The 15,458-nt window shown below is 39.5% G+C and overlaps 1 protein-coding gene across 2 annotated transcripts in view; it reads left to right on the forward strand.

Annotated features, from left to right (window-relative positions):
• Positions 1–15,458, forward strand: part of wnt4 (wingless-type MMTV integration site family, member 4) — a 160,222-nt gene that overhangs the window by 79,242 nt on the left and 65,522 nt on the right. For both annotated transcript variants that reach the window (XM_088083962.1, XM_088083971.1), the window contains one exon: positions 841–887. The gene's annotated coding sequence lies outside the window, so the exon portion shown is untranslated. The remainder of the gene's footprint in view (positions 1–840; positions 888–15,458) is intronic.

A 15,458-nucleotide genomic window follows, 5' to 3' on the forward strand; every position in this document is an offset into this window, starting at 1 on the left:
CATCACATTTGGACAGCAAGCAAACACCAGACTCTTGCTTGAAAGTCCGGGGTTTGTGGGACCCATCTACCACCCTCCCATATAGGCCCCCTCGCACTCTTTATAATACATTGTTACTGGTAGCGTCTTCGCCTTCACACTGTCCTGCCGCATTTAATGCTCACATGTCACTGCTCGTGCGTGTATCATGTGGACATGGCTGGCATATAATAACACTGAGACCAGGTCTGTCTGGCTGCATTTTCACCTGACGCTGCCCAGTGGTGTTTCATGCGCATGCGATAGGTACCTTTTGCCGTTGAAAACTTGCGCAAAAGCTCTGACAAAGCAGCATTATTTACAAGTTCAGAATGAGAACGGGCTGGTAGGTTTTTGCGCGCACATAATAGCATGTGGTAGGTAAGCCGCCAATCTCCGTGATGCCACACCACGTTAGAGATTCACTGATTTTAACATGAAACTACTTTCCATCTGTTTTTGGAGAGGAAGAGACCTCTGCAAATTATTCAGCTCTCGATAAAAAAAACTCCTGAAAAATGAAATTTGAAGGAATTCTAGCTGGGAGACTTTTCAGCTAGTTGGAATCTGCAGTTCAGCGATGAGGCTTGAAACTACAAAATGACCCTGAATGAAGAGCTGCAGTACAAATTGATGACTTCTATTAGATAAGCACACCCATAATCTGTTAACCTGGTCTTGTCTTTTCTGCTCTTTTTTGTAAATTCAGTAAAGATTGGGAATTACTCATCAAACTTTTAAGCATTTACTAAATATGAACTGTGGTGAGTTATGTTTTACTATCATCTTGTATAACATCACACTCTTGCCCTCCATCTGCAGGTCTTCCCCGAACAAACTGTGCACTGTAACAGGAGGATGTGTGGAAGGTGAGTGGAATGCTTCTGCAAATAACTTATTTGTTGCCTGTCAGATGCAATGAGATACAAGCACTTCAGATTAGGTGCACACACTGTGTACACACACATCCTGCAGGAATGACCCTGTAGATCTGCAGATGTGAGGATGTGGGGAGGATGTGCAGCTCGTCCGGACCAGGGAGTATGACACAAGTCCCTTGGAAGCAATAAGATAATCAGGAGTAGAAGACTATTTATACCTGTCAGTGAGACAGAGGTGTCATTATATTTTAGAGCCCCTTCTCTGTGGCTCACACTCACACTCTTCCTCTCTCAAGCCTCGACTTGTCTGTCAATGTGTTGCTTGGCGAGTGCTGGTGTGTAGATAGACTGATTGCAGAATCCAGCTATGATAAACATACTAATGAACTGAGAGGTTACAGAGTACACAACCTGAGGAAAGCAAAGGAGACAAGACGAGAGGACAGAGTGACATTCATTCATAATTGGTCTCAGAGACTGACTGCAACTTTTCTTACAAGTATATCTTTGCTGCTCTTATGCTGATTGATAAGCCGATTGGTGATTCTAGCTGCAGTAGCCTGTATACTTAACAGTTCATCCGAAAAAAAAAATGTATAGTACATATGAGATTTTTATCTGCAAGGAATGTTGAATGCATTTAACTTGTCCATCAGCTTTAAAAACTCTCTACAAAACTGAGAAAGGGCTTTAGATTCTCCTGATTTACTAAAATCAGAAGTAGCTTCAATCTAGCCCAGGTAGCTACTGTATGTAAAACAAATGACTGGCTGAGAAATTGACCAAATTTCCAGAATGAAAGCCCCAGCATTTTATGTTCTACTATTTCTTCTTCTTGCCAACTGTGAACTACTGTGGACATTGTTGATTCTTAGCAACGCTAAGAGAGGAAGTGATGGATTAGCTTACAAGACTCCGTATTATTTGCCACAATTGATTCATCAGTGACTCCTCAACAGTCCCATCATTTATGTGCGGCAGCAGCTGACAGTAGCATATGAATACTATGTGGTGGAGTGCGTATTTACCTGGCCACCACAGGAGGTCCACGTACCCAACTCAGTAACTGGAAGATGACAGAGACCTATGGCTTGGGAAACACACAAACATGAGCACATGCAGAAATACTTCGTCCTGGGAGTCCAGGGAGATTTGGGAACCATTCAGAGTTGTGCTCACAAGGCAGCAGCAGCCTTTATCCTCCTGTGTTTGTCAAGGTCCTTTTAAACAAATCCATTAGGACCAGGCGCCACAGAGTTTGACTGCCCAGCGTGGGCACACAGATGGCCTGGCCCGGTTTTCAGACGTGCACACACATTATGATTGGCTTGTACAGGTACTGATGATTCAAACCCGGCAGGGGTCTCGGGCTGTTTGGACAGGACCACTGCTCAGGGTGGATGAAGCAGGTCAGAGGGGGAAGATCAATGGAGAGGAACTGCCAAGAGAGGAGAGTTTCTCATGAAGGCAGAAACACCACAAGACAGACTGACTCATTTCACCAACAGAAACCCAAAATACCACCAAGTCAGGAAAATAAAGCCTGCTTATAAGTAATGCTCTTTTCATAAAAGACTGTTCTCATCATAAATCCACAATTTGGAAAAAATAATAATTATATCAAAGACCGGATGTAGAGCATTTGGATATTATTAAAATGCAGGGGAAAATACTACTGTACTGTCCACTGCCTCAAACAAGTTGGTGTTTTGAAAAAGATTTTTTTTCTTTAATGTACAAGGTAATGATGCCACCCAGGAGCCAGCTGCAGCAGCTGTTAAGTTCAAAGTCAGCCGAGTACAGTGATGGCTCCCAACCTGGGGCCCGGAATTCCATATAGAGTGACGGGACGGGTTCCAAATTGATTAACAAGATCTGAAATGAGACAATGGGCCTCATGCAGCAACATTCTCTTAAATTTCTTTTATATTTTCTCTTAATTTTCTGCTAAGAGAAAATAGAATCTCCATCCACAGATGATAACAACCCAAATCTGCTCTTACCCAGGTGTCCTCAATGATGAATCCCACTTGATCATGAGTCACCTATTAGCACAGGTAACACCCCTTAAACACTATTTAAGGGCAGGTTTTGTGCCGTGTGGAAAAAGTCACTGGCACATGGCCAAGACTGAAGAAATGGCACTAAAAAGTCTGCCAGAAGAAGAACTTCTGCAGTAGTGAAACTGACGTAGGCCTACTGCTAAATAAACTTAAAGTAAATGGAATTTCAGGAGAATGCATTTAAGTATAAAAAAAAAAGTGTACATGCAAAAAGGTTTAAATGCATTTAATAAATCAAAAATAATTCAAAGAAAAGGAATCAATTCCTAAAACATACAATACATATACGATTTGGAATCATGAAATATTTTTCCTGAATAAAAAATGACTTACATGAAATAAATTGTTTAAGAATAGTAATTTTTTAATAAATCAACTAACTATTTCAGCAGTATTTTCATATTTTTGGTTTGTGTGGGGAAAAAAAAAATTGTAAAATAGTTATATTAGTAGTGGAGTAAAAAGTACAATATGTCCCTCTAAAGTGTATTGGAGTAGAAATGGAAATTGGCGTGAGATTAAGATAATCAAGTAATGTAAAACAACCTCAGATTTGAACTTAAGCAGTTTTTGAGTAAACATACTTTTTTTTTAACTTTTAACTGGGATGAATAGACCCAGTATAGTAGTTTGCCTTTACCCCTTAAATTTAATAATCCAGTCATTATAATTCCACTTAAACCCCATTTAAATTAGATTAAATGATATTAATGCATTTTTAAATGATCCTTAAATATATAACTCATCATATAAAACTTTTTTTCTTGTGTTAGACAACAATTTTTGGGCTTTGAATGCAACATGTTTTTTACTTATGAGTGCTCTGGACCACTCTAAAATTTTCAAAATAAGAGAAAATTTGTTCGTGTATAATTACTTGTGCAAGGCCCAATAAACATATCTTTATATGCAAATAAAAAGTTGATTTTTCAGAGTTTTTTTCTAATATTTACCTTTCAAAACCTCAACCCCTCAGCCATCCCTCCCAACTGTAGCAACATCAGGAAAATGTGTAAAAATTAGAGGTAAATCCCAGTTAGCTCAGAGGGCACAAAACCTATTAGCTCCAAAGATCTGCTCATAGATTTTATACGCTGCAAGGTTTCGGAAAGTGGTACATAGTTTTGCAAAGAACAGCAACAACAATGACAAAACTGGTGAATAAGGTAAGACAGCTCACACTGTTACTATGTCGAAGGCTGTTAAACAAGTTGTGTAAACAATTGTTAGGCTCTATGATCAACCCTTCACCAATTCCTTCACCAATTTGATGTGTGTTAAGAGTTAATGTAGGACAACACTGATTCTGTTTTTCTGGTCTTCTGTAGCTGATAAATTAAGCAGGACCATCACACTTGCTGAAATTATGAATATAATAGGCTGCCCATATATTGACGGAGGTTCTGTAACATGTCCAACAGGCGAACAACTCCTGTATTTCTTTTAACTAATATAACTTTGAGTTTTACAATATGCTTTCTTTACTTCCAAACTGTTAACAGAAAATGTGCAAAGCAGTTGCAACTATCAGTTGCCCATTTTAAGAAATGTGTCGTGTGAAAGGGAATACAGAGACGAGCACAAAGACAGCTTTACTCATATCTCATAAAACACATCTGTCCTAATGACTACTAAAGCCAGGTTACCTGGCTACAACAGCAGGAATTCAATGGGACAATGGCAGTATACGAATGTGTGTGTGTGTGTGTGTGTGTGTGTGTGTGTGTGTGTGTGTGTGTATGTTTGTGCACGTGTGTATGTGTGTGTGTAAGAATGATGGTTGGTTTAGTGAGGGCAAGACATTTCTCAATGGTCTTTAGTGTCCAATCCACACCCGACATTTATGACCTTGTCGTGTGGGGTTCAGCACTGTTGCCCTTTCCATTCACATAAAATTTATAGGTCTAATACAAATGGACAGCTGGGATTGACACTGCGGTCACACATGGCCACAAAGACAACTCAGGCCCATTCACAAAAATTCCATTCAGGATTCCACTATCGTGCCATGTGTGTTAAACTGGGGGAACATGACCCAACCATACAAGACCAAAGGAGACCAGAGTTCCAATCATTGTAAAACTGTAGATAGAGAGCCATCTAAAGAAATTAGATATAACTTTATACATAAATGCCCTTCAGATCACATGAACACAGCATTTCCATGCAGTGACTTTAGCATTAATATGCAGCATCTGTCATGGATGCATTATATATAGTACTTTAGAAAGCCACACACATTTCTTCTGTGCTGTCCGGCCCTTCATCGGTGTATGATAACATCGCAACTGGTTCTGTCTGGCTACGCTCTCACTTGACACCGTCCAGCAGCATTTTATTTACACACGAAAGCTCCCCTCTGGCGTTGTGAGCATACGCCAAAAGTGCTGTCAATGCTGCACTATTGTACAGGTTCAGAGTGAGAATGGGCTGGGCATAGCTGTGTAGTAATGATGCTAATTAATCAGCATCTTGACTCCTGTCAGGTGGCTGGATTATCTTAGATAAGAAGAGGTGCTTAATTGCAAATTTTTTTTAAAATTTGCAATCAAAATCTGAGAAAAAAAATTTAAAAAAAGGTCCGTAATGTTGAGGTCAGTAATGTGTTTCTGCCACTGAGGGGCAACTCAGGAGTTTGGCTTGAGTTCTGCATCAACAGGTGGAGACTCCTGCGTGCTAAAGGACACTATAGGCTTATGGTCAGTGAGTTTAATATGACTCCATGGATGTGTATAGTAGAGAAAAGGCTGTATTGTGCCCTTGTCCTGAGCAAGCACACTTTTCCCACAGAGCTAAAACACACACACAGATACACACACGTGCACACAGACACACTCTTGCTTACGCTTTTCCCACAGTGCTCGGCACTCCCAGAGGAGTAAATTGCAGTAATCCAGGGCAGCGAATTCAGATGCAGCAATTACACTGCAGTGAACGGCTTGGGAACCTGCTACACACACACACACACACACACACACACACACACACACACACACACACACACACACACACACAGTTGTTATAACTTACTGTATGTACAGAATCATATACCAGAGCATTGACATATGCCTAAATGCTCACTTTTACTCTGCTGTCCATCTCTACTTTTTCTCTTTCACTTTCTTATTTAAATTTACATACAATCACACACATAAAAAGTACATAGATAAACACACACACACACACACACACACACACACACACACACACACGCTATGCTGAGCAGCCATCCGCCTGTCAACACTGCAGCAAATTAACTGACATCAAACACCAGTGAGCACAGGCTTAGACATGTAGGGGACAAGGCCTCACTGGGAGGAAAGGAGGGAGAGGAAAAGAAGGAGAAGGAGGAAGATGGGATGGAAAACAGGTAGAGAACAAGATAAGGAAAAAGAGAAAGCGGTATGAGAGAAGCAGGGATTCCGAAAGAAATGAGAAATGCAAGGTTGGCATGAAAAGAACACAGCAAACGTAGAAGAGACCAGTAACAACATACATTAAACATGTGCTTAATAAAATAATTCTTAAAAAGATGTGTTTTACGAACATGTGTCATTACTGAAGCACGATCAAATGATAAACAAAACTTGCAAAAAACAACAAATTTGTCTTTTCATTGTTATGGTAATATTAACAAAGAATCAAAATATACATTTTCTGAAGTCAAATTTACTAAGTAACAGATTAGAGGCAACATAATTGATCCAAAAACAGTGGTTTTCAGCAAAAAAAACATCGATAAAAGAATTGTATACTTGTCAGGTGGCTCAAGTAGGAAGTATCATAAGAATGACTTACATCCTTCTATGAATATATATAAAAGTAAGGTAGCTCATTTTGACAGGTAGGGAATATCTATCAGACTGTCCTACTCCCTCTTTAATAGGAGGTAAAAGTAGAGTAGGTCATGCAGGCAGGTAGTGAATATCTGTCAGAATGATCTTCTACCTCTGTAAGTGTAGTTAAATAGAGAAGGCCATTCTGTCCATTAAGAAACATCATGGTTTAACTTGTGTAATGAAAACTTAACGTTTTGATTGTGTTTTGATGAAAAGTTCATATAATTGTCAACACAACAAATTATATTTGTTAAGTATTTGGCCAAAAAAAAAAAAAAAATTGCGAGGCAACCACCAGGTAGCGTGCAAATGGTTAAGGCTGAGTCCTTACTGTAGCGGCTCATATTTAAATCCAGCTTTGTTTTTAATGCATTTCAGTCCCTCTCTCCTCCTGGCCTTATACCTACCGTTCTTGTCTCTGTCAAATAAAGCCGAAAGATGCCTAAAAAATAAAATAGAATCATCTTTAAAAAAATAAATGTTCTGTTTAGATGTGAAGTACTCAAAAACAATTTTTAAGAGCCACCACTTTAAATTTAGCACATCTTTTGGCCTTAAGAGGGCAGGAGAACCAAGTTGTGAACACAACATTGACATATCATCACCTTTTAAGCTCTTAAAAAACTTAACTTCTTCTTAACAAACAACAAACAGATACTTGTTTACACATCCAGCAGTCACGAACCAATGAAATCACTAGTTTGAAGTAGTATCTCTGGTCACCTCATTTAGGTTAGTCCAATTTTTACCCTGTTTCAGCTCTGTTTTTTTTTTTTTTTTAAATCTAAAACGACTTCATTCTTACGACCCAATGGAAATTTCTGACATCTTAGCTACTAAATGAAGCTCTTTTTGTTTTCATAGCCCATGATTGAAAAAAAATCTGTTAAAATGATTTCCCACTATATCTACCAGGTGGTCTCATGTTTGCTGTACAGTGTGTCACAGCACTGGGGCTTCAGTCTTTTCGGTTAAAACCAACACACACACACACACACACACACACACACACACACACACACACACACACACACACACATAGAGAGAGAGAGAGAGAGAGAGAGAGAGAGAGAGAGAAGGTTCAGCCTCATTAACTGCAGTGACATCAAGTAAAGGGCTGGGGTGCACTGACAAACTCCTGAACATGAGATGGAGAGTGCAGAGGACAAAGAAGGGAGGGCAGGTTAGTGGTCCCAGCTGCTTCTTATTCAGCTGCTAACCGCTGCACATGTGCAGCTTTCACCCAGCACCTGCCTTCAAACAGCTGCCAAAGATATTACTGATATAAAAACTTATCACAATGTCTAGGCCCCACAGCATGGTATGAAAAGGTTGTCTAGTAAACCAATATGAAAATGTGGCTTTAGGAAGAAGCTGAAACAATAATTGTTGTGGTTTGCTAGGATTCCTGTTTGTTAGAAATGCTAGCAGCAATGTCGGTCTGTTGGTCGATCCACCACTTAGGTCCAGATTGAAAAACCTCAACAGCTACAGAATGGATTGCCCTGGAAATCTGTACACACATTTGTTGCTCCTTAACATTTTAATCCCAATCACTTTGCTGAAAACCCTGACTTTTCCTCCAGTGCCACCATGAATTTGACATTTGTGGTTTTGAGTAAAACATCTCAACTACAATTGATGGGATTACCAAGACATTTGGTACACACATTCATGAACCTCTCAGGATGATGTGTTGTTGTTTCACCATCAGGGTATAATTTTAGTTGATTTGCAACCAAATACTAACGTAGGTAATGGCTATCTCTTAAACTCTGTGTTTTGTGCAAACTGGCCATGCATGCTAGCATGGTAAATTTAGATGGTGAACATGGTAAATACCTTCACAAAATGGTCACGTTGGCAAGTCCATATTAGCTCAGCTCGAGGCACTGCTGTGCCTAAAGACAAACCTTACAGAACTGCTAGCATTGCTGTAGACTTTATTTGTTACAAGACAGCTAAATATTGATCAACAGGGAAATTTGTTCTTGAAATTGTTGAGAGATGGAATTGGCAAGACGTTTCAGAACAACATTCCCATGATTAAAATCTAATTTGCTGTTTGTTGACCCCACGTTAGGTATCTATGTATAGACAGTTTATGCTTTTAATATAAAATTTGACACAGTAAACAGAGTCAAGTTTATGCTGATGGAGGCTAAAATGTCTTTGTAGTCTAAATCAGATGTTCTCAACCTTTTTTGTGTCAAAGACCCCTAAATTGGTTCACATTCGATCGCAGACCCCATTTTGTAAGAACCCTCGAAAAGATAGGGGTTTTTAGATATGATTTGGACCAGAAATATAGTTGTTAACAACAGCTGAGGAGTGAACCTTGGAGGCAGTGAAACCTATAATCAGAATAGGCACTCTTATGAGTCCCAACTATCCCTCTCTTTTCTGGGGACCCCCTGGACCACTGTCAATGTGTTAATAAACTTATTGTATCATCAAAAACTGCAGTTATCATATTCATTCATGCAATTTCATTCAACAGAATCCTTGACAATTAAATTATTTATTTATTTTTATTTTGAGACACACTGTGCAAGTTTCGCTCAGTGGATTTGAAGTGAAACTGTTTAATGTGTAGGAGCAGTCATAATTATCTTTTCCAACGACTCCACATGCCGGCACTTGTGTTGTGCAACATCGGCAGTTCACCCCCCATGGACAAGACTTGACAGATCACAAATCTCTTCCTATATTGCTGTGTCTCAGATATTTTGATGTATCTGCTGACCTCTCCAAAGAGAACTCTGCCAAAAAAATCCAGAAAATGTTGTGAACTTCCCAACAGTGATCTTAAATATTAACTTACTAGAAATTATAACCTTTTCTGCACTCAATCATAAGTTATAAAACAGTAAACCAGTGTCTCAGCAAGGCCTTACACAGCAGCGTTGATGGCAACATGGAATCAAATCTGTCACTTGGACTGTTAGCATATCCTTAAACTACTATACTGTGTATGTAGATCATTTGTCACACCATGGCAGGTACAAAGCCCATGATGGGTCCCTCTGTTCATTAGTGCATTTAGTGAAAAGGTATTATGACTTGTTGAGGACTAAAAACTTTAAGTTTGGGACATCTCTTGACTCAGGACTTACTTGTCTTAACTTTGGACCTGACTTGGGACTAAAGCATTGAGACTTAAATTTTAAGAGGAAGAGGGGACCTTTTCAGTATTCTTAAACATTCTGACTACAGTTCGGAGGGCTGTCAGTATGTACAAGAACTGGTGCCAACAGTAAAGTCAGGTCGAGTTATAGGTCTGCAGTACTGCACATTCTCAGCGGCAAGTGTATCCAGCTACGGTAAGACCAGAGGGGAAAACATGTATCAGTCAGTCATCTGAGCTACTTACAGTAAGCTTAACTAAGTCACACCGTACTTAAATGTTTGAAATACTAATTATGGGTAGAATTTTTCCATTTTGATTGCTGGCAGAGAGTTTGGTAACATAAGCTGAGTAAGCAGAAGGCAAGAGACTCTATTCCCCAAAAACAGTACATAGTGTACTTTGAAAAGTTAAAGTTGAATGTTGAATTGGTGTAATGTCTTATAGTCATAAATACCTTTGCCATGGACATTGTGCTATTTTATCACACACACAGACAAACATATTCACATGTACCGGTAGGTGTACCTCACCAAGGCCCTTCTTGCTCTGAGGCAACAGTGCAAATCCCTTAGTCATTGTACTGCACTGCTGTTAATTCCTGGCTTTGATTTATGTAACAATGTTAGTTTTAAAGCTCTCTCGCCCACAAAGCGAGGGCAGCTAAAATAAGAGCAAAATTGCCAAGAATCAGTTTTTCCAGCCAAAATAATTACTGTTCCTAGAAATATATCACGTTGCATTCTATCAGAGTTTTGAGAAGGGACTTTGACTAAACACTATAAATAACAGACATTCAAAATATCATAATTGATACATCTACTAAAAGTAATTGCAATAGGCATTAACTGTAAGCTTAAACCTTTGAAATTACAAATGATCACACGTCGACATTGATGCAGGAGGTTGAAACATTCTTGGTGTAACTGAAGCCTGTGTGTGTTTCTTAGTGCTGGCCCAAACAGAGGCGTTGCTAGCCCTGCTGTAATATGAATGCAAGTCTGAGTCAGATTTAATCTCCGGTGTTTGGAGGCTGAAGGAGTAAAGACACTAGTCTTAACCCAGCCGGCTTCCATCACAGCCAGGTCACTAAATGGGTCAAAGACAAGCCCGACGCTGGTCCGATAGCTGCGTCGCTGCAGGCTAAGGCTGCTACCAGTTAGCAACAGTCCCTGGACTCTGCTAGCCTTCCAACTGGGGATTTGTTGGGATAACTGGAAGCTCTGACAGCTGTAATGCGTGTGTATGTGCGTGTAATTAGGACCCTTGACAGGTACATATTAGCTCTGTAACTGATCTCAGGGGGTGTTTTCCTGTCTGTCAGGGTTGGCTGCTCAGAGAAGGCTCAGTCGAGCACAGCCGCAGCATGATGTCCTCACTCGGTATTTGTTTTTGACCACTCTTCAGGGGTGGCACAAAGAGTGGTGGGGCAAAGCACAGGTGACATGGAGCATGTTTTTAATTATTCCATTTTGCAGTTGTTTGTACAGCTATTAAATATTCCCTGTCTGTGGGATTCATGAAAAAAAATCACAAGTGTAAGAACATTTAACAAATCTGAAATATGCTCAATTAACTTTTACATCTCCACAGGATAAACTTATTTCTCTTTTGCTCTGTCACTAAGCCACAAAATACACAAACTTATTTTAGTAACCTAGCATGACATTATTTGCATTTTAGCTTTACTGTGAACTTTGCATACAAGCACACACATAATGAATTAACCAAATCACTAGAATAAATGTCGGCATTGTGCTTTTCTGCGAATCACAGATATGTTACATTTGGATGTTATAATGCAATGGATAGATCGAAACTTTACATTTCAACAATGCCGTGGTTAACGTTTGTAGGAAAAGATCATGTTTTGGCTTAAAATCACCGCTTTTGGGGGCACAATCTCGGCAGGCAAAGCAGTGACAAAAATATTAGCTTTTTGTGGCAATATGCCTACACCCTTGTTTGGAAACTAAAAAGCAGCTGGAAACACAGCAATGACTTGCTAAAAAACAAATGATTTTGTTGTTTGTTGGTCTTGTGTAGCCTGACACGTGTCTCACCTAGATCACACTGCATTGCAGTTTTTGTTTTTTTTTAACCCAGCCATTTACATTTGATCAAGAATAAAAGTTATGCATAACTTAGGGGCAGGGATGCTTTTAGTGACAGGATATCTTCCACTCAGAACCCTCACTCAGTGCCAGCCTCTTGTTTAAATGTGGTGATTTCCAGCTCGAGAAAAAAAAAATAAACAAACTCAAAGCTTCAAAACAAAACCAAACAAAAAAAAGGATCAACCCTAACATCTAAAATCTAAGCCTATCCTTGGCAAATACTAAGGGCATATCTGGTGGGTCCAGTTGTTTTCACCCAAAACAGCTGGTATATCCCCACAACATGACTGTGGGAGTTTATTTTTGTCCCCACAACTTAATAAATACAAAAACCATCACGTAGACAAACACACACGCACTTTCTCACTCCCTTCTCTGCTGGGAGCATTGTAGCCTTGCATTGTGGTAAGATTACTTACTTTACGCTAAGTGCTGAGCTCCGGCTGTGTTGTGTCTCCTCCCCTGTTCTGTCCTTCACTGCACAGCTGGATCCCCTCACTGTCTGTGTTTTTGCACTTGTGCAGGCTTAGGTGTGGTTATATAGCCTATGTATAGTGTAGCTGTGTTCGATTAGAGGCTTGTGTGTGTCTGTGGTTTGGGCTTGTTTGTTTGTGTGCATGGCTTCATGCATGCACACAAAAAAACAATGCACATGTGCGTGTGATTGCAGACATGGGGCTTGTCAGGCTCTGACACTTGTTTGTTTTATCAGTGAGTCATTTTGCCACTCTGAAGCCGTTGTTTTAACAGCCGCTTACACACTAACTCTAATGATTGACATTCAACATGTGAAATTCTCAAAACTCAGTCTGTCATTGCAAGTTTACCTGTGTGAGTGTGTGAGCACAAATGAGAAAATGCTGATTCTAACTCAATTTCATATGCACAAAAAAAATGTGACGGAAGCAGGTGTTTACTCTACTGTATACTCTATATTCTCTCTACGGTTGGCATGTCTGTGCCTCAGATCAGTCGATATCATTGTGAATGGCCATGATATCAGGGCCAAGATAAAAACACCAATGCCAGTGCTTGATTTTAATAACTAGCTGTTTTATTTATTAATTAATTATTGATTGTTGTATTCGCTAGTCACACCCACACAGCAGCAAGTGGGCTGAGAGCTGACCATTCCGGCATGTTTCTTTTTAAATACTGCCCCCACTGACCCATTAAAAGCAATTTTATGGATTATAGTGACAAAATTGGAAGGACTGAGGACTGTGACAAGGACAGAGAAAAGACTGAGCACAGCAGTGCTCTCTAATGTGTGTCTGTTTGTAGACTAACTCAAAATGCTGCTGTATCACTTTTTGACCTGTCCGCCTAAGCCAATTTCTAATAAGTTTTACTAAACCCTCCTAGGAACTGTAGCTTGGTTATTCAGGCAAACTTTGGAGTAGCAAGACAAAAAAAACTATACATACAACCTGTCCATCAAAATGAAGCCTATAAGTTGTTTCTTTTTTGTTTCTCTTTTTTTTGCTGTAGTCTTTTTTTAGTTAATCTAAGTCAAAATATGAACATGCACAGCGTCATTTGAATCTATGATAATTCCCTTCAATGAAGGATATATTTTCTATATATCTTTACAGTAAATAGTTTCTATTTGCACTGGAAATAACAATCTTTCAAGTTATAAAACACTTCTTTCAGTCTCTGGTCGCTCACTTTCCCCATATGCAAATGTTCATTTTCTAAAAACTGTAATGTACACATTCAGTGGACAAAATCTATAGCTGATGTAATTATTGAACTTTTAAGAATAATTTCAAGGTGTTGTTTAGAAGCACTAAAGCTTCTGTTAAATAAGCCTGCGGATCATCCTTCTAACATGATGGTTGCTGTTAACTTCACAGCAGAAACAAGACTAAATTATGGAAACTAGACCAAATCAAGCCATGAAACATCACTAAAAAGTCATTACACTTAACAAAGTGAATGATGAAAGGTGATTATGGGTATGTTTGCAGAAGAGCACTATCTTTCATTATTTATTTTCTACAAGACAAAAGAGTGAAAAGAGCTTTTAGCCACTTGGTAGACTGAGTGGAGAGAAAGCTCATGGGCCTTTTGCCATGTCTTTCTGAAATACACACACCAAAGAAGTCACACATGCACACACACACTTGTAGACTCTTTCCAACATCAACACTGTGATACGCCTCAGTGATCACAGATGAGAGGAGGGGAATTGCTTGGTCGGGGTCGCAACGTCAAGCCTCCAACCATCTCACCCAATTTGGATAAGATAAAAAAATGGGGATAAGGCTACTGGTGATGCACATGCGCGTACACACACACACACACACACACACGCACGCACGCACACACACACACACACACACACACACATCAGGCCTGATATTAGAGTAAATTACCTCCCAGATTGGTTGGAAAGGAAGCGCTTACACACTCAGATGCACACACTTTCACACAGATACTGTAGCCTACTTACCAGCACTGACACACTTTCACATCTACATACACACACTCACACACACACACACACACCCATTAATCGGTTGGATCAGTGCGAAGACACGGCCACCTGTGTGGGTTCTCTGCAGAAGCAGCCTGTTTACTCTGTAATAGAAGCCACTGATGATGGATTACTTGGTTGTGCTCATACTCTCCCTTTGTCTTACTGTCTCCTTCTGTCTTTATTTCTGATTTTTTTCCTTTCACACACATGGTCCAGTGTCACACTAGTATCAGCTGGTCTCAAGCTGTTTGGCAGTGCTTGTTCAGCCCACAAGCAATGCCTGTCGCATATGATGGCATAATCACAAATAAAGTCCCATTCACCTGTGTTAGGGAACTCAAGATATGTTCACCTCTGTAATAATAAAAAGATTAAGTAGTACAGAAAATCAGTCCTGATGCAGGATGACTTGTGATGGGTATTAGTGTTCTATGATAACCAGTGGTGGAAGAAGTATTCAGATCCTTTACTTAAGTAAAAGTACTAATACTTTCACTAATACATTACTTTAACTAATGCTTTCACTTGTAAAAAAAAAAACAACATCCCAGAAACTCAAACTTTAAAAAAAAAAAAAACATCCCAGAAACTCAAACTTATTTAAAAGAAAAAAATAAAGGCATACAGAATAAACGGTATGTTAGGCCTATATTATAACATCCATTTGTCCTCCATAGATTAGACTGTAAAATTGGTTTCATGGGTTCAGGGTTTATAACACTTTTTCAGCATGTCAAAAGACTGTTAAAGTTTCAATCTACGGGCTTGTGTGATTTATCTACGATTCCCACGCAGATTAATCCTATATTCCTGCCCTGAGCAGCGCCATCAACAGCCACCAAAGGTCCATTCATAACAGAGCTCATAGTCAGACAGCATGGTCAGTCAACAAGCCTGTCAGATGAGGAAAGTTTTCCTAATCACCAGC

This window comes from Plectropomus leopardus, chromosome 2, assembly GCF_026936395.1.
Source record: "Plectropomus leopardus strain MGB_pleo_1.0 chromosome 2, ASM2693639v1, whole genome shotgun sequence".
Lineage (NCBI taxonomy): Eukaryota > Metazoa > Chordata > Actinopteri > Perciformes > Serranidae > Plectropomus > Plectropomus leopardus.